This window comes from Lacerta agilis, chromosome 1 (assembly GCF_009819535.1).
Source record: "Lacerta agilis isolate rLacAgi1 chromosome 1, rLacAgi1.pri, whole genome shotgun sequence".
Classification (NCBI taxonomy): Eukaryota; Metazoa; Chordata; class Lepidosauria; order Squamata; family Lacertidae; genus Lacerta; species Lacerta agilis.
Genome location: NC_046312.1, coordinates 49,184,542 through 49,211,542, shown reverse-complemented (window position 1 = coordinate 49,211,542; position 27,001 = coordinate 49,184,542). Strand labels below are relative to the sequence as shown.

The window sequence follows — 27,001 nt, the reverse complement described above, 5'->3', positions numbered from 1 at the left end:
GACACGGGTGGTCTTCAGGAGATAATCATGCATGGATGAAGCAGCCTCAGGACTGCTTCAAAACATGCCAGCTGGGAGGTGAATATGGATGGAACTTGTGATCTTAGTGCAAAATTTCACCTCACCATGCAACAAATGGTTATTAGATGACCTATCTATGGTAATGGAATGTCTTAGAGTTGATTCATGGTTTTTTTTTCTATTGTAGGACTACTATGTTCATTTACTTAACAGAGGGGTCCCAAGTGATCGTAAAGTTGTGAATAGGTGAATATATATATATTCAGTAAAGTGTCCTAAAAGCCTTAAATCAGGTCAAAAATCAGGCCAGACCCTCAACACCACAGGATAATGTCTGTGGTGTTGAGGCAATTTTTACCTCTGAGGGGCAAGAGTGTATTCAGGAAATCTGTGCTGAGAATTATCTCTAGCAATGGGCATGGGAGAGGGCATGGGAGAGAGCTCCAATTTAGATCAGAGCAGCAGCATTGGTGGTGGTGGGGTTTAAAGCCTCCCCCTGTGCTATTTAACCTGTCTAAATCCGAAGTCCCACCTGAGCTGCTATTAGACCTCCTGGGGAATCTGTGGTGGATTTCCTGCTTCTGTCTGTGCTTATGTATGCACTAGCAATCCAAATCGGCCTGTTACTATAACAACAGTGAAGGGTAATAAATTTTTTAGGGGGGCCATTACTGGTTTGTTTTTGTTTCATTATGTATTTTGTGTTCTCATTTTGTATCCTTATGCTGTGAACCGCCTTGTAATTTTTTGATAAAGGGTGGTAATAAATAATAATAAATTATAATTATTACAGGTTAATCACTCTAGAATAAAGGAATATGACTCTAGAATAATGGAATATGGCCTTCTGAAAGCTTCATCTTGGCTAAGCCCATCTTAACTGTAGTCTGGAGAGTTTCTCCAGAAGTACGGCGGGGGGGGGAGTCTTATATATTTGGTGGGTGGGAACCCACAAAAAATCTCACACATGAATACAGCGACCCTTATGCGGCTTCAGCAAAGCGTCTGATATTGAATATATACAACATAAGGCCTTTGGGTTTCACCTTTGGGTGAAAACTTGCCTCCTCGACTGGAAACTGAAATAGCATCCTGTTGTAGACTGGGGAATGCAGTTTCCCATATGTTATATACCGGGGCCACCTTTCTGTAATGTCAAATTTTATTTTAGGAATCTTTTTCACTCTCTGAAGCTTTGTTCCTGCCCTTGGGTGTCTAATATCCTACCCCATAAGCAAGAGATTCAGGGAGGGGTTCTCACTCAATGGCGGAGCACATGACCTGCATGCAAAAAGCTCCCAGGTTCTGTCCTTGGCATCTCCAGTTACCAAAAAGGACCAGTCAGAGGAGGCAATACTGGGCTGGGTGAACAAATAGTTTGACCTGATATAAGGCCACTTTCCATGTCCTTGTGTAGTGAGAGATGCCACAATTTTGTTTTCCACTATTGATAATCTACATTGCCCTGGTGTGTAGGGCAATGGTATCTAGCATATGGTATCTAGCTTAATAGCAACTTGAAGCAAATGGTTTCTCCCCTCTTACCTAGTGGGGTTGTACTGACAAACCAAGTATCAATGACTACTATAGTAGATAATTGTATTAGATCTACTTATGTTTGCTGCCTTACCAAAATTTCCAAAATTGCTATTTTTCTTTAGCTTTCTGTGTTTTATCTGTGTTTGTTTTAATTTTTTGGAAGCCACATTGAGTCCTAGTTTTGGGAAAAGGTAGGGTATAAATAAACAACAACAACAACAATTTTCTCCCTCCTCTGGTATAACTAGCCCATATAATATAGTTATTTGTCTGTTTCCATCAAATGTTACACTCATAAATCAGATAAGCCCTTCATAGTGGACACATATTACTGATCTGTTGCACAGGAACGTTTGTAAGAATGCCTTTCAAATTATACACTCTGTTTACATATTGACACATTTCCTTCTTCTCAAAGGTGCTGAAAGGATACAGCAGTAATTAAAATAAATGAGGTTTATTCAAGATTAGCAGTCCATGTTAAAAAAATAGTATTAGAATATATTTTTAAAAATTGTGAGTTGAAAGTGTGTGTATTTTACTTAGTGGGAAAACTTCAATACATAACAGGGAAAGTGGCATCTGGTGGGGACGAGGAATTGACTCTCTCATGTAGTGACAATATGAACCAGGCCCCCAAAATTTGCATTTACTATTTTAAAAAAACACACAAAATCCAATTCTGTATCTTCCACCGCTTTGCTCAGCTCCTCCCTCAATCTGGAGCCTAGGGGTTGCCCTCTATGAATGCGAGAAAATTTTGGTTTGTCAGCAATGTTGCAAATATTTTTTAACATTTTTGCTGGCTATGTTCACCATGTTGTTTTTCGGGCTGATTTAAATTACGGTTCCTTTTTGGATGGTGACTGCAAAACTGGCCTGATGAAAATGTATGATTATTTCTTTCTCATGATCAGTGAGTCAGTTTCTAATTATCGATATTTATATGCAGTTGGGTTCCCAACACATACTTTTAACTCTTGCCATCCAGTGTGTGTGTGTTGCACACATTGTATGCATAAACACATGCACAATTAGGCAACTCCCTATTTGTGTATGATCAGCACGCACACAACTGCTGGTGTGCGGCATCTCAAGAGGGGGGGGGAGGCCTATGTCCGTCCCACTTATGTACAGTGCCTCAAATCACAACTCCCACATAAATGGGGAGTTGCCTGTACATATGCATTTAGAGGCCAAATCTGTTGCAGTCAGAAGCAGCTTCCAGGTGGAAATTGGCAAAAATGTCCGGAACAATCCAGACGTATGGCAACCCACGTCAATTTTTCTTGAGAAAAAGCTCAACAACTTTAGTGTCCAGGATTTTCACTTTCAGAAATATGGCAACCCTATGTTCATTAGATTTTGGGTGTTCAATAGTATTTGTATTTTAATTAAGGTTGAGGCAGAGTAGTATTATCTAAGGCCTAATTGTCCTTTTAGAAAGTAGGGTTGGAATTTGCCATCTAAAATGACATGTTTAGGCTGTAACTTATACCTACTTACCCAGGAGTCAGCCCCAATGAACTGAACAACCCTCTGACTATATATTTATGGGATTGTTCAGTTAGTAAGTCTGAAAGCATTAAGTCATTGGTTAACTTAATTGGCTTCATTATGAATTAAAAACAGAGCTCCAGTCCACACCATCACTACCACCAGTTGAATGTATACTATTATTGTACCAATAGTATTTAACATTTCATTAGCACAAACAGCCTTGTGCATTATAAAACACAGGAATAGCACAATACAGTACCTGCCTAGAGGGATTAAAGCCTATATTAGACTGTCAGGGATGGAGGACACTTATACTGGATTGACTAGAGCAAAATTATTATGGGGTTGGTTTAGCCAATCTGAAACCAGCTAGGGGCACATGGCCTGGGGGATGTAATCAGCTTCTCTGCTATCTGTTTCTTTTCCAGTCTTTTAATAGGACAGGTTTATGAGTGACATATAGACCATATATGACTGCTGAATAATGCAGGAGTAATGGGAATTGGACCACCAGCAGGATCATCTGGGCCCAGTGTGTTATTTGTATCCACGCCTCTTTCTGGTGGTAGCAATCATTGGTCTTGTGACAACCCTTCTTGTCCATGAGAGCTGGATGTCCATAACTGATTTATCTATTATCCCCTTTGTTTGTGGTCATGGCTGGGAAATGAAGGTCCCCAATATGGCACCTGAGGGCACCATGGTGCCCCCAGGCACTCTTCTGACAAGCCCTCCTGGCTCTTGCAATTTTTTGCTGTTGAAAATTGAAGCTCTTTTGTTGTTGGTTGGTTGGGGAGGTCTGAGCATGTTTATTTCACATGCATTTAAAATGCCTAAAGTGGACTACTGTGTGGAAAACCGGGGGTGGGGGGCAGGGGAAGAATGGAATGGAGTATTGTGGGAAAGGGCATGGCTGGAAACTTAAACAGTACTCGACGTCACAACATTTTGCCGCAGGGCTCACTTGTTTCTTAATTTTATCAGGTCTTTAAGTACATCCTAGTAGACCCTTCTAGCTTGGCACACAGCTTCCTGTTTTGACCTTGGAAACTTGTGCTTGGGTTTCAAACTTGAAAGGAGTCTTCAAAAGTAAGGTTAATCTTCCATGCTATGTTTACTTACAGATTGCAGTGAACTTTCTCATCATATTATTGTATTTGCTGCTTTAACCTTTCTATTGTCAGCTGTAGACTTTGTTGAATCTTGCCAGAATGCTCCTATTCATTCGTTGTTTTCATTAATGCCGCGACTAAGACGGCACCTCTCAGATGTTGCTTCAGACACAGTCACCTTTTGTGCTTTATTTGGTTTCTTAACTGGTGGTCACTAGTCCTTTCATTGGTTTTATGCCCCTGACGTGGTGAGCCGCGGAATTTATTTTTTTCTGAGTTTTGAACCAACCTGCTTTGTCTTTTTGGGACAGTGAATGGCAATGCATTAATATTAACCAAGAAGTTTTTTTTTTTTTTTTAAGTTTCCAAGCCTGGTAAATGGGAGCAAGGCAAGTACATACAATCATAGAATTGTAGAGTTGGAAGGCATCTCAAGGGTCATCTAATCCAACCCCCTGCAATGCAGGAATCTCAGCTAAAGCATCCATGACAAATGACCATCCAACCTCTGCTTAAAAACCTCCAATGAAGGAGAGTCCATTCCGCTGCCAAACAGCTCTTACTGTCAGAAAGTTCTTCCTGACGTTTAGTTGGAATCTCCTTTCCTGTAACTTGAATCCATTGGTTCAGGTCCTACCCTCCGGATCAGGAGAAAACAAGCTTGCTCCATACATTGAACAACTGGGTGCTGTCGTCACTGATTGGGGTACCACAGTTTGGGTGACCTGGCTACTGTGTTGTTTTTGCCACTACCAGCCATTTCACCTGCCAATTTTCTGGCTCTGGGGAACAATGGAGTTTTAAATGACAGTTGCTAGTATCTGGCAACACAGAAGTTACCTGGGGATTGCATCCTGCAAGGCAGTTGTTTTCCTGACCTTGGGTCTGGCAGAATGGCCATGCTGAAGCTGAAGTAGCACCTTAGAGGGGAGGACCTGAAGGATAAGGCTCTCAAAGACTACTAATCAGGATGGCTGTGTAATACTACTTCCAGAATCCAGAGACAGTATGCAAGGGATCAGGAGTGGAAGAGGGCTATTGTTATCATGTTTACAGGCTGACAGGTTTCCTGCAGGCTGGCCACTGTGAGAACAGGATGTTGGATTACATAGGCCTTTGGTCTGATCCAACAGTGCCCTTCATAGGAAACTATGGTGAACAGAGCAAGGGAAAGAGCTCTAGAGTTGGGCATACAAAAAGGGGAGAACTGAGATGGACAAGGCCTTGGGCTGTTAAACCAGCTTCCACCGAGCTAGGATGGAAGTCCACCCACAGTCCTCTGGTTCCTAACAGAAGCCCTAAATCAGCCTTTTCCAACTTGGTGCCCTCCAGATATTTTGGACTACAACTCCCATCAGCCCCAGGCTGTTTACACTGAGCATAACTGGTATTGCACTGCATTGAGAATGTGAGTTCATATCAGTTTAGGGCCATTTTCAGGCTACAGTTGTTCATTATTGAGTTAATACATAGGCACTTTTTTCTTTTTCTTTTGCTCCATTTTAAAAGCAGCAAATACTGTGTTCACAGTGGATGAAAAAGTCTGTTAATTGAAAGGGGCCATATGCATTTAATTCTGCTTGAGCATCCCTCCCCCCCTCCAAAGAAACTGGAATTAAAACACTAGCCAGGAATCCTTACCATTTTCCAGTTCTGCTGGATTCCTTAGTGCAGTGGGAAGCTCTCCCAGCTGCTGTGAGAGGTACACAGATGTCTCTGGAGAACTGATGCCAGTCCAGCACTGTGGCCTACATAGAAAGTGTCACACTTCCCATTTTATCAGCTGCAAGCAGTTAGTTGATCCATAGCATATTTTGAGTTATAGTTAGCTAGTTAATTAGTTTAGCAGTGAAGAGTGAGAGTGCTGGAAATGTCTTATGCGGCTGTAAACTCATACAATTCAGGCTTATCTTTGCAGGGGAGGGGTTTGTTATTGTTTTGTTATTGTTTTTCTTATGTATTTTGTGTTTTTTATCTTGTATTTTAATGTTGTGAACCGCCCTGAGATCTGCAGATGAAGGGTGTTATACAAATGTAATAAATAATAAAAATAATTAACTATCAGGTGACAGCCTTAACTACGATTCAAATGTAACTACGATTCAAAGTAAGAAAATGCCATGCCAAAAATTAAATTAAATTAAAAACCAATTTAAGTGAAAGTTATAAGGAAGAAAGTATGTGAAAATATTTGCAGAGTAAACTTACTAAACACTCATCAGAGGGTGGGGGCATAGGCATGTTTCTAACATGAGAGGCAGATGTTAGCAACATCATTGCATGTGCTGGAGAACTGACTTGCATTTTGATGCCTAAGAGTACACAAATTCTGGCTGGAAATTGCCTCCTTCTCTTAGAAGCATTCTTAGCTAAAGCATCTTCTTTGAGTAGAAAAATGTCCAACTGGAAATGCCTTTTCTTGACCGTTAACATTCTGAATCTTAATGTGGGCTGAAAGTGCTGTCTGTACAGGCAATCTTTTAAAACCATGCAGGTTTGATGACTCTTTCACAAGTGTATGAATGGATATATGGTACACCTTTCTACACTATGGAAAGAGGATGAAATGATGTAGTCATAGAAAAATTAGAGCAGCCCAAGGCTGGAGAGTGCATCCCTGTTTCTCCATAGCAAGTAGTATACTTTGCTATCATCCTCTCTTTGACCTGCCCTTGAATCTGTGTGGGGAAGTGAGATCAGTTGGCTTTTCTCCCTCTTGTCCTTTTCCCTGAGCTTGCGAGGGATACAGGGACCAGCTTCAGTATTGCCATGCTTCCAGTGACATGACCATCAAAAAAACATGAAAACCCTGCTGGGTCAGACTAATAGTTAATCTAGCCCAGGTTCATGTTTCCCACAATGACCAAACAATTGTCTCTAGATGGGACATGAAGGCAGTGGCCCTCTCCTGCTCTTGCTCTTCAGCATCTTGCATCTGGCGGCGTATTGGAGATTGCATGTAGCCCATAGCTGTCAAGTTTCGGATTTGAAAATAAGGGATCAGCAGTCCCACCTATCCCGGGGACAGTCACATGTCAGTGGTGGGCGGAGCCAGAAGCAAAAGTGGGCGGAGCAGCAATGTAAACTCCAAGCGGGCTCGGAGCGGAGCAAAGAGGAGGGCAGCCATGTGCTCCGCGCGATGGAGCCCCATCGTCTTCTTGTCTGATCCCATCAAAACAGGACAGGAAGCAGCAGCTGCTCAAAGGCAGCCAGGCTCCGCCCGCCAGCTAACCCTATTGGCCAGCTGAGGGGCTCGGCAGCAACGGATAGGGGCTGATGCAGGGGGAGGAATACACCCCCCTGTAAGCACGGGAAATGGCTCCCACTTGCTTTGAGGGCTGAGGCTTTTCTCTCCAAGTAGGCGAGGTCTTCCCACCCAGTCCCTGGCCAGCAGGGGAGGAGCTGCTTCCATTAAAAACGGAAAATTTAAGGGAAATAAAAAATAAGGGAGAGCAGTGGGAAACTGCTTGAAATAAGGGAGAATCCCGGGGAAAACGGGATACTTGACAGCACTGCATGTAGCCATTGTGGCTAGTAGCCATTGAGACTCCTCCATTAATTTATCTCGATCCCTCTTGAAGCCATCTATACCAGTGGCCATAACCGTATCTTGTGGCAGCAGGTTTCATAAATTAATTACATGCTGTGAGAAGAAGGCCTAAGAAAAGAGAGGGAAAAGCAGAAGAAGGAATCACAGAACAATAGAATCTTGTCAGGTACCCAAGGGTCATATGGTCCAACCCCCTTGCAATGCTGGAATCTCAGCTAAAGCATCCATGACAGATGGCCATCCAACCTCTGCTTAAAAACCTCCAAGGAAGGAGCTTAACATGTAAGTGCCGTTTGATTGCTTTCTGGTGGTTGGGATGTAGAAGCCAAGATATATTCTTGGGTTGTTGTTGTATTTTAATCATTGAAATCCACCAAAGTTTTCAGAGATTTACAGCTTGCTGAACTGATCTGGTACTCGTGATACCAAGAGTGCCAATGCTTCCACTAGGATTTTGAACCATGATTCAGTTTGCAATGCCAATAGATTCACCTTGCTGGTTCAAGAGGCCAAAATTCACCGGCCAAAAGTCAAGTTTGGTTGACGTCATTGTATTGTTTTATAATGTTTGAGTGAATTAGCTCAAGACCGTGTTTGTAGGGCAAGCAAGAACTGCAACTGGGTAAAACTGGTACTGGGTAGAATAGATCTTGCACAGGAAATCATTCATTTGATATTGATGTGGGGTAGAGGAGGGATTCACCCCTCTTGTATGTTCAGTTGAACACAGTATGCATGTGTCAGTTTTGTGTGTGCCTTCATCTTCGGGGAGGTGGTTGTGACAGTTCCCTTTGTAAGCAGGTAAGCAGGAGTAGTTACTGATTCTTTAGAGCTTGCTTTTCCTATAATCTCTAAGCAAACAAGCAACCGTCTTTCTGCTGATGATCATCTTCGCTATGCTCCATGCGGCAAGAGTGTGAATCTGAAAGAAGGCGATACAGCCACAAGGCTCTTACTTAGGTACCTATTCTTTGCTTCGATTATCATGACAACTTCCTTCTTGAAGCTCTGGCCTTGGTCCTGAGAGCAACCACAGATAGTTGGCATTTTAATCCTTCTGGGTCTTGGGAGAAATGGATGGATAAGAAATGTACAGCTCCGTCCAAAGCATTTTTACTCAGAAGTATGCCACACAGAGTTCAATGGAATTTACTCTCAAAGTAATAGTGCATAGAATTGCAGCCTAATATACTTGATTTTCTTTGAAAAGCTCCTTTTCGATGTAATGGTACAGGTCACAGTATTGGATTCCCATAAATAGTCCAATATACCTACATATATTATGGGACATGGGTGGTACTGTGGGTTAAACCACAGAGCCTAGGGCTTGCCAATCAGAAGGTCGGTGGTTCGAATCCCCGCAACGGGGTGAGCTCCCATTATTTGGTCCCAGCTCCTGCCAACCTAGCAGTTCGAAAGCATGTCAGAGTACAAGTACATAAATAGGTACCGCTCCGGCGAGGAGGTAAACGGTGTTTCCGTGCACTGCTCTGGTTCACCAGAAGCGGCTTTGTCATGCTGGCCACATGACCTGGAAGCTGTACACCGGCTCCCTCGGCCAGTAAAACGAGATGAGCCTAATGGTTCACAAGTGGACCAAATGGTCAGGGGTCCCTTTACCTTTACCTACATATATTGTTACAGATCTGGAGTAACAGAGTGTGGGGGTGCAAGGGCACCTATAATTGCTAGAGTTAGTGAATGTTAGAAGTTAATAAAGGGGTAGAATTTAGTGGGTTTTTGTAGGATGAAGGGAATATGCCAGGTGCTAGCTTTTAAATACAGGCCGAAACAGTTCTCCTGTTCAGGAGATCACTGATAGCGATGCCATTAAGAACACAAGGAGAATTAAATGCCGATCCATTAAAAGAGCAATTGACCAGACAGGTGCTGTCCTCCCGCCCCCCGCCCCCAGCTGTGTGTTAGTTAGCAGAAGAAATAGCACAGTTGGAAGAGGGAGGTTACAGGAGGCATGATGTCACACAGGAAAATTGTATCCTTTTAAAAAACAGGTCTGAAGAAGGGGGCGAGCAGACAGAAGGTGAGGTGGGTTTTTTTGGCAAGGTGTTGTGAGAACAAGAAGGAGGAAATGGGAGAGGGCTCCATTCAGTGCTGGCTAGAGAAGGCTGCACTGAGAAACCAGACGCCATGACAGGCTGCTGATTTGGACCCAAGCTTACTGAAGCTATGGGAGGAGCCATGAGGGACACTCTTGCAGCATAATGTTCTGTGCCCCCTCCATTGAAGGCTTTAGGTATAAATTTGTGTAAAATAAATCATATTTCTCAAAGACACCAGTCTCCACTGTGCCTCAATTTCCCAATGGAAACACAACCCTGTGTGTGTGTCTGGGACCCCCCAGAATTTTGCTACCACTTGGCAAGAAGGAGAAACGCACACAGTGGAAATGGTATTAACTATGGACTAAGGCAGAGGTTTTTAAACTGTGGCCGCCAGCCTGGCACCCAGAAATATCCACGTAGTCGCAATTGGACCCAAGGCAGTAGTAGCAAAACGTGCCTGGTGCCTGGCTCATTTCTAACACTGCACAGAGTATATATATATATCAGCAACTTCACCGAACACCAATTGAGAGAACCAAGTTGCTTTTTGGAATGTCCTTTCAGTGCTGTTGCTAGAATTTGGGATGTGTCGAGTCCAGAAGCAGGAATCAATTTAGAACATAAACTTTGTGTCGCAAAGCATGATAAGAGTGCTGAATTTTAATACACAGAAGCAGGAGACGGTTTTGTACCCAGGGCAAACCCCTGGATTTCTAGTTTGCTGATGGTGCTATTGTGGCAAGACATCAGTTCCATTTCACATGTTCCCTCTATGTGGCTGTGCTATATTTTAGTTAAGGGAGCTGTATTTTAGTTAAGAAAAGGGAATGGTGATTCTATCAGGCAGCTGCCCCATCAAGAAATAGTACCAAAAGCCTCTGCTTTAAGTAGGTTCTAGGTGGCTCCACTGAAGCCTGCCTTTCATAGTATGGAACATGCTATGTATTCAGTGGTCTGTGTTTGCCTGAGCTTGAGTCTGGACTAAGGATTCTGAGCCGCAGTGTTTTGATTCGATACATGAAATCCAATCACAGAACATTTCACGATTTGGGCCTCTGCCATTGGCCCTTAAACTCTGAGTCATGATTTGCAGCTTGGAAGTTTAGACAGCCAATCATGTTGGGAGTGGGAGTGGCCCAGGCCTTCAGAAATGTTGCCCATGTTGTCCAGTTCTGTTAGTTCAATAAAGGTTGTTGATGTTATCACTGTGTCTTGAACCCACCTGCACTTCAGAACACAAATTCCTTTTGACTTCAGCGGGCTCAGATATGGCAAATGAGGAATTGTCCTTGCTGTGGTCATTGCCTCAGGACACAGGCCTTGCAGGCCCCAGACCAATGTTCACTCAAGCTGCATAGATCCTTCAGTGACTTGATCCACTCCACTCCACTCCATATGTTTCTGAGGGAAGGGTAAGCAAGAAAAGAAAGGGACTAGTTCAAAAAGAAAATGACTAGGGAAGAAAGAGAGAACAGAGCTGGAGATGCATGCAACACACTTCTGAGTCATCTGGACCTCTTGGCACAGCCTCAGCTGGACAAGCTCATAGGTTGATCCATGGCATGATGTAATCCCCCCAGTCCAGCTCTGATTTTCCCTCTACCCCGCCTCTTGCCTTGGGATGGCCCTGCATCTGGTGCATGTTGGGGGAGCGGGTGTTTTGATTTCCTGCTGAGATACCGGTATGTGGAGATTTACTGGCTCTTCCTTAGTAGCTGCTTATGTTTTGTATCACTTCAGTGAAAGGATGCTCTCCAGCCAGGATACAGAACAGCTGGACATGGCTTGGTCAGGCTTCAAGCCAGCTGCTTGTACAGTGTGCAAACTGTGGTTTCTCCTCTAAAGTACAGATACACAGATAGTCTGTTTCCATCTAATTCCTGCTGGGAGAGGTGTGTGACCTTTTCTTATCTGCCAGTAAGATGGCAATATTCTCCCACATGCACACACATATTAAGAAGGATCCCTGTCCTTGCATCGCCTGGTAAATCTGCCCCTTCTGCATGCTTGTGTAGCTCACATCTTTATCTGGACTAGGATTAAAGGACTGTCAACCTGGAACAGGAGGATAAACTTTTCTATAGACAGAGTTTGGGGTGACTAACAACAACAACAACAACAACAACAACAACAACAACAACAACAACAACAATAATACCCCACCCATCTGCCTGGGTTTCCCCAGCCACTTTGGGTGGCTTACAGCATATATAAAACATAATAAAACATCAAATATTACAAATTTCCTGTTACAGGGCTGCCTTCAGGTGTCTTCTAAAAGTTATGTAGTTCTTTATCTCCTTGACATCTGAAGGGAGAGCGTTCCACAGGGAGGGTGCCACTACCAAGAAGGCCTTCTCTGTAGGCCTTCTTTGTATTCTCTGAGAGAATAACCAGAGTTTGCACAGAATGACCCTTCTCTTTGGCTTTCCCTGGTATTCTATAAATCAGCAGGGGAATGGTGAGCCTCCTGCCCCACCAGCCAATAGTGAGGGACAGGGTGGTTGTCCCAGAAAATACAGTTAGACACAGGACAACAAGCCCTTAGAAAGGCCTCTTTAAGAATCCTTCTGGCTAAAACGTGTTTCTGCTGAACATGAGCCAGGGCCTTTGAGTCATTGCTTTGGTTACACAGCCTGGGCCTTCCATAGCTAGGCCAGAGAGAGTGGAGAGAGCCACACCTGTAAGAGAGCCAGGAATAGTAACGATAATAATAGCAAGTCTGAAACTCCAAAATGTAATCTCAGGAAAATTCAGAAGCAAGTTAGAAGAGAGTGGGAGGACGTGCTAATGCAGATCCTCCAAGTGTCCACATTTTTCAGGGACAGTCCTAGATTTACAGAAGCCACCCTGGTTTCTGATTTGATCCTGGAATGTCCCTTTTCCTTAGGACATTGGAGAAATGTTGGTGTGTATGGTGTTATGTGACACCCCAAGCCAAGGAGATAAGTAACTATAGAACTTTTAGAAGACATCTGAAGGCAGCCCTGTATAGGGAAGGTTTTTTTAAAAAAACTTTTATTGTTTTCTTATGTTGTAAACCGCCCTGAGTGCCTGCGGCAACTCAGTTGGATGGATGGGGTGGTAGTAGTAGTAGTAGTAGTAGTAGTAGTAATAGAATATGATGTCCCTCTCTTCACCGGATAAATGCTGGAGGGAATGCGAATGAGACCAAGAGTCAAACCTCACAAAATTGGTGTGTCAACTACTCCTGGGAGATAACTTTCCATCTAGGTCTTGATCAAAGCAATAGCTCCTATTGTCCAAGTCAGACCATTTCCAAAACTCCATTCAAGCCATCCAGAGAACAACCCCAAGATAAGCAGTTGATTGAAGGGATGCGGGTGGCACTGTGGTCTAAACCACTGAGCCTCTTGGGCTTGCTGATCAGAAGGTGAGCGGTTCGAATCCCCGTGACGGGGTGAGCTCCCATTTCTCTGTCCCAGCTCCTGCCAACCTAGCAGTTCGAAAGCACACTAGTCCAAGTAGATAAATAGGTACCGCTGTGACGGGAAGGTAAATGGTGTTTCTGTGCACTCTGGTTTCTGTCACGGTGTTCCGTTGGGACAGAAGCAGTTTAGTCATGCTGGCCACATGACCCGGAAATCTTCCCTCGGCCTGAAAGTGATATGAGCACCGCAACCCCATAGTTGCCTTTGACTGGGCATAACTATCTAGGGGTCCTTTACCTTTACCTTTACCTTTACCTGAAGCAAAACATCAGAGAACGCAGACATCTTTGGGAGCAGCAGAGAGAAGGAAAGATGTAGGAGCATTGTTTGGATGCGGGGCAAAACAGAAGAGCATTGAGGTGATCCTGTGCATGCTTACTTGGGAGAGTAAGCCCCATTAAACACAGTGGCACTTACTTAGCAGGAGACACTGATGGAGCTAACCTGTAGGTCAGAAGGAAACTACAAAACTGTTGATAGGCCTGGGATGACCAGTAGCAGGCTTGAGGGAGAGAAGCCAAGACTTACGTGTAAAGGAGGTGGGTGAGGAAATGACTTGACCAGACTCTAGTTCTTGCTATGGGTTGTGGAAGGTCAGCATTGTGGACCCATAGAAATTGGTACAACTTTTGTTTATGTTGTATAAGCACTGTATAATAGAGGGACAAAATGGCTTGAATATTCATAAAGGTGTGCAGACTAGAATATTGTTGCATGCAGACAGTTAACGTTTTTCCAGGGACACAAATGGATCTTTGGCTCCATTTTAGAGGTTGTATGCTGTGTGTGTGTGTGTGTTTGAGAGAGAGAGAGTGTGTGTTTCTACTTATTGCTGGGAGATTAAAGAAAATATGTTCAAGTAGCTTTGAAACAGCTGTCAGAGCCTACTCAAGCATATAATTTTGATATGGTGCAGTCCTCTGATTGGATTAAACCATTACAGAATGCTTGTTTGGAAGTATCCCTATGTCAATATGTTCCTGCATAGGGCAGCTTTTACACCAGGAACGAGGAACCTGCGACCCAGAAGATGTTGAATTCCAACTCCTGTTTACCAAAGTTAGTATGGCCAGTGATCAGGGATTATGTGAGTTGTTGCTGAACAACATCTGGAGAGCCATAAGTTCTCTAGTCTCATTTTACGTTAGGAAGAAGGCTGAGGGTTTTTTTCTGACTTGTAAGCTATTGATTTGGAAAGATCCTAACTTGGCAGTCCTTTCAAAGAAGCCATTCCTAATATGCATCCTGAGATGCCACCATCCTGTGAAAGGACTGTACCATTTCAGGGACAATCCATTTGACTGTTAGTCTGCTATATGGTCCCATAAAAAAAGGTTGCTGCAAACTTTTGATACCATTTTGGAACCCTCCTGATGAATCTGGCAGTGATATCTTGAGAGGCGGCCAAACCTATGCCCCCAAATGGGTGCAATCACACCCAAGTCATGTTTTGTTTCCCATCAGCACCAGTGTTCCTTCAAGAGCCCACCCCCAGTAAGCCATCACCAGGCTGGTCTCATTAGGAGATGAACTGGTGTTATTCCTAGCCCTTGCTAAATTCAGGGATTTACAAGTTTGTTCAGATTCTAACCCTTTACTGACTCTAGGGGTTTGGCTGGCCTTGCCCCTCCCCCAACCTATAACAATACTTTTTTCTTAAAAAAAGAAAGAAAAAGCCCTTGCCTTTTCTTCTTTTTTCTTCTCTGCTTGGTCACATGGGTCAGCACACTCAATCAGTGGCCACAGAGTGAATGGGATTAGCAGTGGCTACACATGGATATCAATGAATGTGAATATCTTTTGCTCTGCCAAAAATAGTTGAGTAAGTTGGGCTCAGCTCTGCTAAAAGGTACTTGGCTTTGGCTGGAAAATACGCAGCAGATTAAAGTGGGGGCAGATTTATATAGGGAACTGAAACATTTGCTAAGGCCAGTGAACTCAAAATTGGACAAATTATCATCAATGGACATTGTGAAAGGTTGATTTCAGTGTGGCATGAGGGATATTTGTTGCAGTGTTGACAATGCATACTGTTGATTTCTTACTTTGCCAGTGACTGCATCTCCTTTGTAGCAAATTTAAAATTAACCAAGGACTATTTGATTACAAGCTCTTGTGTTTGTGACAAATTTCTGACAATTTATAATGAAATGGGTTTGTTTTGTAAAGAAAAAAGTCAAGAAAGAGTGTTTCTGCAGTTCCCATTGAATGATGCTATAAGAGTAGTAAAAAAAAATACACGAAAAACATATACCTGTTGATATTTGTTATTTTCTCTGTCAAGAGTGATGAGGCCAGTATCCTGGTGGAACTACTATTTACGCTTGATTGTGTTGAGAAATATTGAAAAAGAAATAGGTGTCTTGTAAAAGTAACACCCCCAGCCGAATATAGGGGATTCTGATCTGAATTCTTTTCTTGTTGAATTTGTTGACAGTAACAGAGCTGGCTACAATAGCTTCCCATCCCATCCCTCTACTGGCTGCAGGTTTTCAAAATATTGTTCCTGCTGAACTTCATTTTGGTTGAGCCCTGCCAGTGGGCTGAACCAACACTCAACAGCAGACCTGTCTGCAGGCTTCAAGCCTTCACTTTCCTTCACTTCTTATTGTTCAAGCCTTCACTTTCTTCACTTCTTATTGTTCAACTTGGATGTGATGGCAAAAAATGTCATTTTTAAAGCTAAGCTTTAAACGTTAATCACCTCTCTGATTGCAGGGCACAGGCTTTCCATCGGTTACTGGCATCAGGTCAGAATTCTACATTCTGAGCGAAAGCGCTTGGAAAACACCCGTGATGCCTGAAGGCATAGAGACACCTCCTGCCAACAAGCTCCCAGAGAGTTCCTTGCCTGCCATGGTGCCTAGACATATCACATCACTGAAACCATGAGCAGTCTAGCAGCTGGTGAGATCCTGCCCAGTCTGCTAATTACATCACCATCCTGCTGAAAGCGACTCTTTTGTAGTCCTGAAGATTTTTCCAGCTTGGCTTTAAGATGATTTAGATGAAAAGGCATTTTGCATCTGGGTTGATTGTACTGTATACAGTAGGTCTTCTTTATTTTGGGACATTTTGAGAAATCAGCACTATCCCTTTCATAAAGAACCAAAGAGAGGTCACCATCAGTTGTGTCACCTGATCAACTGCAATCTTGCTTTTCACAAGTGTGATCTACGGGGCCCCAGTGCCTACACAATGTGGGGAATTGTTCCTGGCTTTGTTCTGCAGGTTATTGAAGAAGGCCACAGAAGATCACTCCGTATTCTTTCTTATGGATTTAGTATTGGGGATTAGTAAGGAAGAAGCCGTTTTGGATCATTTTGGCTGGGTGTAAGAACCTCCTAAGAGGATGGAAATCAGAATGAAAGCTCACATGGAGTGGCCTCAGAAGTAACAGAAAGCTCAATACGATAAAAGAGTAAGGGGAGAACCTCTGATGCTGGAAGAGAAATTTGGTAAACTGTACAAAAGGGGAAAAATTAGACTGTATCTGGCAATCTGTGCCCTAGCATTTTTTATCAACATAGGATTCAGCTGGTGGTGAATGAGCAAATAATTATCATAGTCTGCAAAAAATAGAGCACCATTTTGGGTGGAAGTAGAAGCCTTTGAAGACAAATTGAGCCACAGTTCTAATGTTAGTGAGGTGATACAACCTGGGTTGGAGCCTATGCTGCTGGCAGTGGTGGTTTAAATTTAGAGAATAGGACTTGGCTCCAAAATGATGTGGTGTTTGGCAGGTTTTAGAAGGAAAAAGAAGAGACCAAAAACAGGTTTTGAGCCATTCCAAGAGAGTTCCGTGCCAACTCAGGGGAGTTACCCATAAGAGCTACTGCCTAGAAGAAATTAGCATGAGCACACAGTATTGTGGAATTTGTTATACATAAGTGGCTTCATGTGTGAGAATCTTTAGCTGTACATGTATGATTCCAGCACAGGTGCTTCAAAATCCAAAGGGCCAAATTACAAGACCAAAGACAGACAAGTGGTTGGGCTCCGGAGCAGGCAGGCAAGGATCCCAAGGCAGATGGCATGGTCTAGGTTGAGCTGGTGGTTCTGGAGAAGAGGCAGACAAATTTCAGGGTGAGGTTAAGGCAAGTCGGTTTAGCAACTTCTCTTAATGATAAGCTGATCAGTCTGAAGAATTCTTAGGATTCTATACATAGCTGTCAACTTTTCCCTTTTCTTGCGAGGAATCCTATTCAGAATAAGGGAATTTCCTTAAAAAAGGGGAAAAGTTGACCGCTATGATTCTATATGGAGGGTCAGGTGAGTCCTGATTGGCTTGTCAGATCGGCTGATTGGCTTCCTGTTGATTGGACCCAATGGCCCCTTTGATGTATTAAATAACACTGCTCCAGAATCATTTTGGAATATTTTATGCATCCACTGCTAACACGTCCTTTTATATCAATGGATAGCGTGCTATATGCATTGACAACATGTTCCACCAGGTTATATGCCTACTTACTTTTTTCTTTTAATACTAAGCATTCCAACTCCACAGCCTTGGCTTGGAATTAGCATAAAGATTGGCTTGGCTTCTGGAATTAGTACAGGAATTCTTATAGTAAGGCACTGGGATGTATGTGTGTCTCAAACTCGGGCCTCCCCTGCGGCAGCCAATCTCCATAACTTTACTTATTCTGCTAGCACTCAGAACTTTGCAGATCGTTCATAGAAGGGTCCTCAAATTACAAATTGTCATTTGTTCAGCACTCTGAACAAATTACAGTTCTCAGGATTCTTTGGGGGAGACCACATCTGTTAAAGTGCTTTAAATGGGCGGTGTATATGTAACCCAGGAATAATCCCAGGGCAGGTGTAGGGAACCTCTGGCCCTCCAGATGAGCTGAACTACAACTCCCATCATCCTTGGCCATTGGCCATGCTTACTGGGTTTGATGGGAGTGGTAGTTCAGCAGCATGTGGAAGGCTAATGCTTCCTCACATCTGAACTAGGGTTAAGGACCAACCTGAATTCTAACCCTTCCACAGAATTATTGTGAACAGGAATACTAAGCTCCAAAAGTAATCTTAGTGGTGGGGGCATACTGTTGCTCCCCTCCCAACCGTGATGATGATATTGAAAAAGAAATTCGGAAAATAGCCAAAGGAGAAGCAGTGACTGATAACAACCAGTCATAGAACCAAGTAGAGGGGAAGTGGTCCCTCGATTAGTTTATTTATTATTAAATTATTAAAGTAAACTTAGGCTGCTCCCCTAATCCCACTTACCTGGGAATAAGACCCATTGAATGCAATTGGACTTCTGAGAAGACATGGTTAGGATCACATCAATCTTGAGTGGTCTCCAGGTGTGATATGGTGGGAAACCTCTTGGGTATTTAGTATATATGGAAGTGGAAAATTGTTCAAAAGTCCAAAAAAATCACATTCAATTTAAACAGAGGAAATTTATGAAATGAAATGAAATAATGAGCAGATCTTTTTAAAGGAATGTAAAAGCAGGGGGGAGCATGGTCTAGTCTCCTCAGGAAGGTTGGATATTATTGAAAACAACTATAAGAGAAACTGAGGTAAAATAAATACCACAGACTAGGAAAGGTACAGAGAAACCCAAGAGGATGTCTGCACGGTTAACAAGCAAAGTTGAGCTGTTAAAAGCACAAAATATTTCTTTTAAAAGCTGAAGTCTTGCCCATGTGAAGCAAAGAAAAAGAATCATCTACTCTGGCAAAAACAAATGTAAGTTGAGAATAACGTAAAAAGAACTTGAGGGGCAGATTGTAACAACTTTATTGTTGTTGTTGTTTAGCCGTTTAGTCGTTTCCGACTCTTCATGACCCCATGGACCAGAGCACGCCAGGCAAAACACTAAAAATTTATTTGAATATATCAGAAGCAGGAAAATAGCAAGGGAGGAGAAAGCAAAGAAAGAATCCTCATGGGAGGGGAAAGAAAGAAGAAAAGTAGCTTATGTTTTTGCTTCAGAAGGTATTGGACTGATTGGTAAAGGTAAAGGGACCCCTGACCATCAGGTCCAGTTGTGTCTGACTCTGGGGTTGCGGCGCTCATCTCGCGTTACTGGCCGAAGGAGCCGGCATACAGCTTCCGGGTCATGTGGCCAGCATGACAAAGCTGCTTCTGGCGAACCAGAGTAGCACATGGAAACGCCGTTTACCTTCCTGCTGGAGTGGTCCCTATTTATCTACTTGCACTTTGACATGCTTTCGAACTGCTAGGTGGGCAGGAGCTGGGACCGAGCAACGGGAGCTCACCCCGTGGCAGGGATTTGAACCACCGACCTTCTGATCAACACGCCCTAGGCCACCTGGGTCCACCTGGACTGATACTCACCACCTAAATCAGATTTTTCTCAGAGAAGACAAAGTCCTCTCTCAAACAGAGGTAAAAGGGGAGGACATACTTCTAGGCCTAGGCCTAATTACCAAATTTTATAAAGTCGCTGGGTGGAATTCAACATTGTGGTAATACAATTGTTCTATCAATGCAAGGATTTCTGCTTGCCAAATAACAATCTTCCTGTCACCACCCCCTGCATGCTGTTCTCCTGACCCTCCAGAGCAGATTTAGGGAAGGTGTATGCATACCCCACAAGTGTCCCTTTTTTCCAAGGACAATCCTAGAAATACAAAAGCCATCCCAGCTTCTGATTCAATCTCAGAATGTCCCTATTTCCTCTACCAGTGCTCTCCGCCGCCACCAAGCTTGGGGAGGAAGATGAGCTGGTGCTTATTCCAAGTGAGTTCTCCAGAACTCTCCGTCAGGCAAGATGGTACACAAAAGAAGGAAAACAAACAAAACGGTGAACCAAAAAGTAGAAAAATTGAGCTGAATATTGTAGCCATGAGGTCTGACTAAAAATTGAGTCTAAGGGCCTGTGCACATTTGAGCATTATTTAGCTGTTAATTCATAATTTCCCCCATTCAAGTAAGACTAGAGGAGTCCATACCTACACACCTTTGAATGTGTATGTGAAGAACAATTTCCCCATTCATACCAGTAGATGTTCCCTTTTGTGTTTGCACCTTTCTTATCTGTTGATTCTGTTATGATGATTAAGTACTGATAGGCAATGTGTGCAGTTAGCTTTGTGTGTACCTTGTTGTTTTCTTTTTAAAAACTCCTAACGGAGGAAGTGCATAAAAGCATACAGTCACACAATCTGCTAGTGCTGTTTTCTGGTTTTGTGAAAATCTGAAAGCTCAAAAGAAAAGAAAACACCTTTGTTCAGGAGTGTGCTGGAAATATTTGCAAACCCTGCCAGAAAAGAAATGAAAGCATTGAGGAAATAGTGAGCATGGAGAGGGGAATAGCAGAAAGTAACGATTGATTCACCCATCCCAAAACACCTCCCCAAAATAGTCTGCAACTCTGAGTGAAGTGGTTTAGAACCTGATTTACCCAAATTATCCCAAATTTGTGGGAGGAAATCATTGAGATTGGTGTTGTTTGAACGTCATGTTATTTCATGTGGACTATGCAAATTAAATGAGACCTCAAACAACTGCAAACACAAATTAAACTCTGGGTTGAAAAGCCCTAAATCAGAGATTACAGGTGAAATCCCTCCCAGTAAAATCCCAGGTGCTGAGATGTCAGGTTATATACTTGGGATTCCGGGATGGAAAGGGAAAGATGGCTGTTGCCCTCATTCCTTTGCGAAAACAAAGCCTGTATTGTAACCCAGTTCTGTTCCACACTGTATATGAAACCATAGGTTCCTGGGCTGGCAGGGAGCAGGAGTAAATAGAAATGTGGCAGGCTTTAATTTTAGCAAAGCCAGGGGTTAATTTTGGAAGATACACTGGGTAAAAAAAAGTCATTTAAACACAAATACAGCAGTATTACCCAGTGGTTGTAATCCTCAGTTTTCTGTTTTCTTTGTATAATTTGAGAGTGTCAACAAATGCACAGATAGGAGTGCTTTGGTAATATAGGTTTGAACTGAAGACTCCTGAGCAAACATAGCTGCTAAACAGTAGGAAGCAGAGAGTACAAATAAACTGACAGTTCTCACAATGGGGAGGTGTAGGCAGCTGGGTCCACCAAGTGTCTGTACTGGGCCAGTGATATATTTAAAATATTCATAGACTATCTGGAGTCTAGGGTGAGCAGGGAGAAAAATCTAGTTTGCGGAGGGTTACAAATAATTCAGCATGGTTGGTGAACACCCAAGCAAACTGTCAAGAGCTTTCAAAAGACTTCTCCAAATCTGAATGGGCAAGAGGGCAAGAGATACATTTTGAGAGACAAACCTCCCCTCCTGAGCTGAACATATACATTGATAGGATGTGAACTCACTGTGACTATCCGGAAAAGAGATATTGTGACCACGGGGGATAGTGCAATGAGAACATAAATCAAATGTGCAGCAGCTGTGAAAATGGCATTATATTTAATGTTAGGGATGATTAAGAAAGGCAGGTCTTCTACTACTGAGCTAAACCCCTTCACCTATCCAGCTGGTCTGTATATGAATCAAGATGTTGGACTAAATGAATCTTTTGTGGACTCCTGCTCAAACCAAACTACAAGGATTGGATGTAGTTTAGCCCCTTGAAATACTGATATAGACAACTATGGATAATTAAGGATGCAACCCTATACCAATCTACCAGGGCTAAGTGCCTCTGAACATGTATAGAACAGTGCTCTGTGTTCTTATGGGCATCATAAATGCCATGATGAATTAGATCCATACTGCATCTGTATCCCGTTTTCAATCATTCTCAAGTCAGTTTTCTTCCGATGCCTGCCAACTGGTACTGTGAAATGGGAGGAGACTGCTTAACCTTCAGCAACAGAAAAGAATGAAATACATTTTGTACAGATGTTCTGTTATTTGTGTATATCAAGTTTTGTGGCTCATTCTGAATTATTGGCCATAGATACTTGTGGCAAGCCATGTGCACAGACATTCACTGCCATTAAAACAAAAAAACAAAAAACAAAAAAACCCCCGCTTAAGTCTGTGGCTTTATAATAAGGAAAATGCTGTTACATTCCTCTAGTTATTCACTTGTGGTCCAAATTGAAAACAATTCTTGGAACTGATCACAAACCTTGGGCATAATGCCAGCAAAAGAGCTTTTTTCTCCAATAGTATTTGGTATCAGTTTCCCCTCCCCTCCCCTCCCCCAACTAGCACTTGTTCAAGTCTGCAGACATATATTTTAACCTAGCCACCCAAGGCACAGAAATGGTGCTACCTATCAAGGTGAGCATTGCTATCAGAAGTAACTACCTGTCTCAATATGTACCTATCTGCATATTTAAGATATTCAGTGGAAGGTCTCCTGTAGTTGCTTCCACCATCTGAGGGGAGGCTGGTGGTTACAAGAGAGAGGGCCTTCTTCTACATCTATGCATACAAATCAGGACTGGGGAACCTGTGGCCCTCCAGATGTTGTTGGACTTCAGTTCCCATCATCCTTGGCCATTGGTCATCCTGGCTGGGGCTGATGGAAGATGGAATCAAATGATATATGGAGGGCCACAGCGCCCCCACCCCTGATTTATATGTAGAGATGCAGAATTAGAAATAATTAATTTACTTGGAACTACATCTCACCATAGTGGGGAAGACAGTGACCAGGTGAGTGGTCTTCTCGCTCCGTCTGCTGTCCAGATGTCAACTTCAGTTTCTCTGTTCTCCTTTCTTATGGGTCTTTGTTTAAATGGGATGTCGATTCCATTTGCACAATTAATGTCACTTCTTATTTGGCCCCATTGGCTTGTAGTGCTACACTCATCCCCTCACAAATTCAGATGTCCCAGACAGTGAGCCCTGAAGTCCTTCTGAGTATTCTGTGTTTTGTGCTTCAGACTTTGAAAGGTTCATCCACAGCAGAGCCTGACTATTCTTTGAAGTTTGGCCTCCTTCCATATAATCTCTTCCTAGCTATAAAAGTACTTCCAATGTTTGGAAGCCTGTCCAAAGGCCAGTTGCAGTTAGAGAAACATGCAGAGCAAGACAGATTACAAGGCTGTGGTAGAATTAAGTCCTGCCAGGGCTATACTGGCAGGTATGGTTTCTATACCTGTATGAAGAGATTAATTCCCACTGAGGGAAATGAGTGCTAAAACCTGGAGGCAGTTTCCTTACATCTTGTTTTTATGAGGAAAGCAAACCCATCCACACATAAAGGTTAAAAAAAAAAAGTTTTGGGGGTCTTTCTGCATTCCTTCCCCATGAATGGTAGGGATTAAAATGTTGTGCTTCTTTTTCATGACTTGGTTATTCTGGCCACAACGTTTTGATGTGGTTTATGTTGTGTGTCTGTGTGATCTTGACATCATTATGAATCCTATCAGTTTCTTTTTCCAGTGTGGACACAGGCTAGTCTTTGTCTACCACAGATAGAGCTGGAAAACCCAAATGAGCTGTTTCTTTGGTCTCTAAGGGCCAAACTGTATTGTTATCTGCACAAAATGTGTGTAACTAGATCCTGACAAAAATGTCTTTTCTTTTTTTAAGCTTGGAAAGTTGCTTTGACAGGGGCCTATTGAGAAGTAGTGGTGGAAAACAACCTCTTTCCTCTCCGCCACTTCCCTTATCCAAATTGCCCTCTTTCCCAGTGAATCTGAGAGGATATGGAGCAAGGAAAGGCTTAGCCTTATTTATCTGTTCTCAGTGAACCCCTCACAAAGTGGGTTTTTCAGGGACTGTCATAGTTTGTTTGTACCTAACATGAGCTTGGTCCTTAGCATTCAGAACTACTCGTAAAATCTTCTAGTCCACAACCGCTACCTAAAGATTCAAGTCACAACCATCAGTCAGAGACATAAAATAATTCCTTTTTTATCATTAAACCTTTATCTCAGGTTATATGAAGAAAGGATTACAGATTTTCTTCTGGGATCAATATAGTGCTTTACAGTTTTGTAAACTGTGCTCCTCAAAGGAGTATTTTATATTTTGAGATAGTTTACGGCAGGGCTTTTTTCCCCAGCTGGAACTCCCTGGAACTCAGTTCTGACCCCTCTCAGGTTGGGGGCCATTGCCATTCTAAGAGAATGAGGGAGGTGTTCATGGTTAGTTCCGAGACCTCTTTTTCCTCAAAAAATAGCACTGGTTTAGGGACAACATCAGAACTCAGCTCTGGCAACATTCTTCGCTTCAGAGTGTTGCTGCAGAGCCAGATTACACATTATTTAATAATAGCCCTAGAAGGTAGTGGCATTATCTAACATGTAATGGGCTGCTGAGTACTCTACTACTGTATTTGCTCCCTATTTCTCAGGTTCAGGAGCTTACGTAGACTTGAATTCCTTTGGGACAATTGCAGGGAACGTAGTATTCTTTTGTTTTGCTAATATCTGGGCTTATTTACACAAATAGAAGTCAAACATAGGTGAAGGCACATCACAAAATACTCCTTCCCATAAGCCAGAGCTTTCCAAACTGTGTGTCATGACACATTAGGGTGTCGGCTGCAGTGTGTATGTGTGTCGCTGGAACGCTCACCACACTCCTCCCAGGGCTGGAAAGGGGTTAGTTTAACCTCTGGTTTGCTAGTAAAACTGAATTACTGTGTCACGAAATGATGCATGTCCAAAAAGTGTGTCACCAACTTGAAAAGTTTGGAAAGCTGTGCTATAAGCAGACAGTAGATGCCCTGCTGCATGTCATATCTCAGAGGTGCACCCCAATACTGTATACTTTTAGCCACCAGCCACTGTCTTTCCACCTAATGCTAAACTAATACAATCTCTTTTGCCCCACCCCTTTTCTGTGAGGTAGGGGAGTGAGGAGCCATCCTCCTAGCTGATGGCTTTCCTGTTCTAGGGATGGTCAAGAAACCATCTCTCTAACAATTACCGGTAGTTTCTATAAACAGATATCTGCCACCCATGCTTGGCATTCACCTTTAATTTCTTAACAGAAAGTGTGGCTGTAACAACACAGGCATTGACCATTAAGGGAGCATTAATATCCTGGCCGCCTAACAATCTGGTCTAACTCCTAGATTAATTCACAGCAGTCAGACAGTAAACTCACAGCGTGATGGCTGACAGGGGCAAGCCAAGTAAGACATGATAGGAAGGGTAATGATGCATGCAAGGCAGAAGTGAGGAACCCCAGGCTGAGGAGCACACAATCCATCAGCTCCCAGTTGGCCTGAAAGGACTCTGTCACTCGTATGTTTTTATATAATTTATTTGTTCCCGTGTTTTAAAATTTGAAACCACCTTGGGTGCCTTGGCGGTATACAAATCTGATATATTGATGCAGATGAACCAACTGAGTCTAGAAGTTTAAGCCTTTGCTCTCTGTCCAAGAACACACATATTCCAAAGCAAAAGCCAGAGAATGATAAATATTTGGTACAACCCCAAGAAAGAAATCTCAGTTGGCATTCTCTGTGACAATCGCAGCATGGATTCTCTGATACACATTGAAGTACAAGAACTGCATGCATTGAGGTTTTTATTCTGGGAGTCAGAGAGAAGCGGAACATTGTCACACGCATCTAATATGAAATTTCTTCAAAAAGGAAGGGCTTGAAGTAAATTTACAGGGAATTCCCTGACAGTCTTCAGTTTATTACAGTTTAGTTGGTCACACTTAACAGAACCCAGCTGTGTTTCCAACAGAATTAGCCAGTCCTCTCCTTTAACTACTTTGCTATAGCAACAAGCTCTTCTAGATACTGAACCACGATGATTTGTACTGGTAATTATTTCAGAGAAAGAAACAAATAGCCAGGATGAATCTTTTATTGATCTGAGAAATTGAGAATTCCTTTTAAAAGTTTATGGGATTCAATATGGCATTTTGGTGCATGTTGATTTTTTTTTTTTTGCATTATTTCCCTGCCCCTCCCGCCAAATGTGACCATTTACCCAGTCCTGGAGAGGCTCAGAGGTACAAAATCTGACAGCTAGCTGCAAACAGGTACTTGCCAGGGAGCCCCAAGGGAATTGCTGCTTCAGCAACAGGCTGGCTCAGACTGAGGCTGCACCTTTTCTGGCTCTCAGCCATGCCTTGATCCACAAGCACCTACACAGGCTACCTTCCCCTCCCCCTCTGTTATGTACTGAGCTTGGATCCTAGAAAAATAGGCAAGTAGGATTCTAGAAGCAGCATCCTGATTGGTCTCCAGGAGCCACCCAATCCGGCTCCAGGAGGGGAGTTGAATCAGCCAATCACATGTGACCCATTGTGTAAATAATGTATATATAGCCAGAGGTTTCGGGGAAGACTCACTCCCTGTTTGCCATGAGCTGAAATAAAGAGCATGAAATGAGTATATTTCACCCTCCTAAGTAGTCACACACTAGGGGGAGTCCCATGTTGCCCTTTTCAGAAGATAAGGGAAAAGAGCTTCTTTTGGACTTGCCTACCCTCCTTCACTTCTTTATCTGTGGCTGGTCTGCCAGTACAAGTGTGTCCTGAGTCCTGCTGCTGTATTAGCAGGGTTTTTATGCTCACCTTATGAGGATGCAGTGAATCTGGATGACTAGAATCAGATCTGAAGTCCAAATATATTGTTTAGACCAGCAGTTCTATTCGCTTTTGGTTGCATGGCCATTTATGCATGCTTGCACAAATTAGTGCATTTGGGAGTCTTTTTTTTTTTTACTGTTCTCCTCCTGCTGCAGACCAAATGCTTCTGGGGCAGTGCAGGTAGTGGTAGACCACCCTCAGTGTGATTTAAAAAAAAAATACTCCCAATGCATAAAACAATTACCCTAATATAGTATTGTTGCTGGTTGAAATCTTAGAGATTGCATTACCAAAGAGTAAGTGATTTATGGATTGCAGCCTA

At 42.9% G+C, this 27,001-nt stretch overlaps 1 protein-coding gene across 1 annotated transcript in view; it reads left to right on the top strand.

Annotated features, from left to right (window-relative positions):
* Positions 1-27,001, top strand: part of CREB3L1 (cAMP responsive element binding protein 3 like 1) — an 80,190-nt gene that overhangs the window by 1,009 nt on the left and 52,180 nt on the right. The gene's annotated exons all lie outside the window — the stretch shown is intronic.